This window comes from Leptonychotes weddellii, unplaced genomic scaffold (genome assembly GCF_054177405.1).
Source record: "Leptonychotes weddellii isolate Sample4059 unplaced genomic scaffold, ASM5417740v2 HiC_scaffold_21034, whole genome shotgun sequence".
Taxonomy (NCBI): Eukaryota; Metazoa; Chordata; class Mammalia; order Carnivora; family Phocidae; genus Leptonychotes; species Leptonychotes weddellii.
The window spans coordinates 1-3,106 of record NW_027797633.1 but is presented as its reverse complement, the minus strand read 5'-3'; the positions used below and the strand labels follow the sequence as shown (position 1 = coordinate 3,106).

The following is a 3,106-nucleotide window of genomic DNA, read 5'->3' as shown; positions in this document are numbered from 1 at the left end:
GTGTGTGTGTGTGTGTGTGTGTGTGTGTGTGTACGCGCTGCGCTGGCTGGCTTGGCTTGCTTACTTGCTGAAACTTTCTGCCTGGGTCTACTTTTTCCCAGGCTTTTGCACAGGCGGTGGGGTGGGCTTTATCCTCGGGACCACCTCCTCCCCCAGCCCAGCCCACAGCTGGAAGTCTTCACTGATCTTCATCTCGTCTCCCTGCCCCCTTCGGGGACCGGGAGGCCGACTGTCTCCCTCGGTCTTTTCCAGATGTCCGTCTGCCAAAGATCCCTGCAGTATAGAGGATGATGAATGAGGACCGGGGAGCCGGCCTGGTGGGAAAGTGTCGTCGCCTTGAAAAGAGAGGGAAAGGGAAAGGAAGTCGGGGGGAGGGGAAGGGTTGGAGCCGAGCGGCGGGGAAGCGACGAGTCTGGACACCGGGGACCCAAGCCTCTTCTGTGCAGCCAGTAAATTTGCCTCCCTCAAGAAGGCGTGGGGAAGTGCTCCAATCCCTGCACCCCCTTGGAATTTGGGCTGTATTATATCATTTACTGCAACCCGCACAATCCACTCAGGGACTGCTCTAGCGTTTGCTTCCAGCCCTTCCAGAGCCGGGTTCCCAGTGCTGCTTCCATTCCGCCGCAGGACCGCGTTTGGGTCCACTCCCAGGCTTCCTCTCCTCAGGTCCCTCCCAACTCCACCATCCTCTGGTCAGGGGGGCGGAGTCGTACCTCCTCTCCTGTTCCTTTAAGAGGCCTCGGCTCCTCCCCTTTCGGAGTCGCCGTCTGACGCGGGATGACAGCAGCGAGTTCGGTATGTCTATGCAAATAAGAGCTCCCTGTGGGCCAATGGGAAGCGGAGGTGCCGGAACCGCGGACCAATGCGGCGGGGGCGCAGGGGCTCACCATATAAGGAGCGGCCTCGCCATAAAAGGAAACATTGTATCTCTTTATATGGGGGGAAGGGTCGGGGGATCCCTCCGCTGCCAGCGCGTGGTCCCGGCCCCCTCCACCCGCCGTCTCGGCCGCGGCCAGCAGCCCCTGCCCCCCGGGGGACGCTGACGGCCGCCGGGCGCGCCGCCCTAGCATACGGACAGGGGGCGCTCCGCGCGGCCTGGGGCAACCCGGGCCACAGGGGCAAGAAAGTGAGGGCCCAGGTCGGCCCGGGCGTGCAGGGGCCCCGGGTTCGCAGCGGCGGCGGCAGCGATAGCGGCTCTAGCAGCAGCGGGAGTGCCGGGTTGAGCCGGGAAGCCGATGGCGGCGGCGGCGGCGGCTCCGATTCCTCGCTGACTGCCCGTCCGCCCTCCTGCACTGAGCGCCATGTTACCGAGCCAAGCTGGGGCCGCGGCGGCGCTGGGCCGGGGCTCGGCCCTGGGGGGCAGCCTGAACCGGACCCCGACGGGGCGGCCGGGAGGTGGCGGCGGCGGCGGGACTCGCGGGGCTAACGGGGGCCGGGTTCCCGGGAACGGCGCGGGGCTCGGGCCGGGCCGCCTCGAGCGGGAGGCTGCAGCAGCAGCGACAACCACCCCGGCGCCCACCGCGGGGGCCCTAGTCTACAGCGGCAGCGAGGGCGACTCGGAGTCGGGCGAAGAGGAGGAGCTGGGCGCCGAGCGGCGCGGCCTGAAGCGGAGCCTGAGCGAGATGGAGCTCGTCGGTGGGCCCGAGGCGGCGGCGGCGGCCACCGGAGGCTATGGGCCGGTGAGTGGCGCGGTAAGCGGGGCCAAGCCGGGTAAGAAGACTCGGGGCCGCGTGAAGATCAAGATGGAGTTCATCGACAACAAACTGCGGCGCTACACGACCTTCAGCAAGAGGAAGACGGGCATCATGAAGAAGGTACCGGGCCCGGAGGCTGGCCGGCCACAGGGGACCGGGAGGGTGGGGACACGCAAGGGGAGCCCGGGAGGAAGACAGAGCCGAGGCGGAGGTGAGAGGCGGCGAGTCCGCAGGAGGTGTGTGGGAGGGGATGGCTGTTACCCCGGGAGGGCGAAAGGGGAGGGGCCGCCGGGGAAATGTGGGGAGAGGGGAGATGCCGGGGACGTCCAGAGAAGAGGGGAAAGGCGCCGAGGTGGGAGTGACGGGCGCGAGAGAGGAACAGGGCCCTTGTCGGAGTGAAGGGGTGAAGAGTGGTAATGGGAGGCTGCTCGGGAGGTGGTTAATGAGACGCGGGGGTCACTAGATCCAGTGCCTTCTGGTGTCCCGGGGAAGGTGCCGGAAAAGCAGGGAGCCGAAGGGAAGGTATGGAGGTGAAGAGGCTAGAGCTCTATAACAACAATGAGCCAGCATGTGTGGGAGGAAGGTGGGCACCACAAGAGTAGTGCTGGCTGGAAGGACAGGCAGGGCTGATGGCCGAATGGGGGCTCAAGAGCCCCAGGTAAGGGAGCAGGGCAGGAGAACTGATGCTGCCCTGAGCAGCAGGGACTGAGTCCCACGATGGCCATGTGTCTTCCCTTGCATCCACTGGAAACTGGTGCACTCCCTGCAGGACAGCCTTCAGGACCATCTGCCTTTGGGACAAGTGGGATTTCCAGCCCCAGAGAGAATCTGTGCATGGAGTTTGGGGGAAGGCAGGGAGGTTTGTAGAGGTACCTAGAAATTCTTCCTCTTCGAGCCAGCTATCCAGTGAAAAGGGGTGAGGAAAGGGGCCGTCATGAGGTGTAGAAGATATAGGAAGGGATGGAAGCAGATGAACAAGAAGCTAAAACCCTGGGGACATGGGCTGGTGTTTATTTCTGTCCCATATAAAAACCAGAGCTGCTTCCGAGGTGGGTTGTGGAACTTCTTTGGGAGTAAGGAGGCCATCTGTGAGGCCACCCTTGAAGGTCCCCTCCCTGGGGTCATGGCAGGGTAGTAGCTGCTAATCTAGCCCCCATCTCCCATCACTCCAGACCCTTTTGCATCAAGACAAAGAAAGGAAAAAGCTGGTAGCACAGTGTTATAGGGCATAAGGACAAAATGGCAACAGGTTAGGACCTGTGCAGTTTCTGGGAAGAAACATGGGACAGTTTAGAACTTATGTGACCCCCTTAACCTTAATGTCTTACGGGACTTCCAGTGAGATAGCAACTTTATTCTGTCTGGTTCCTATGACAGTGAAGAGTGGGTGGGTGGGAGCCCTCTCTCTGAGG

General features: G+C 62.9%; 1 pseudogene; it reads left to right on the top strand.

Moving 5' to 3' along the window:
* The first annotated feature begins 906 nt into the window (after positions 1-906).
* LOC145718742 (serum response factor pseudogene) lies at positions 907-3,099 on the top strand (annotated as a pseudogene).
* Positions 3,100-3,106: the final 7 nt, after the last annotated feature.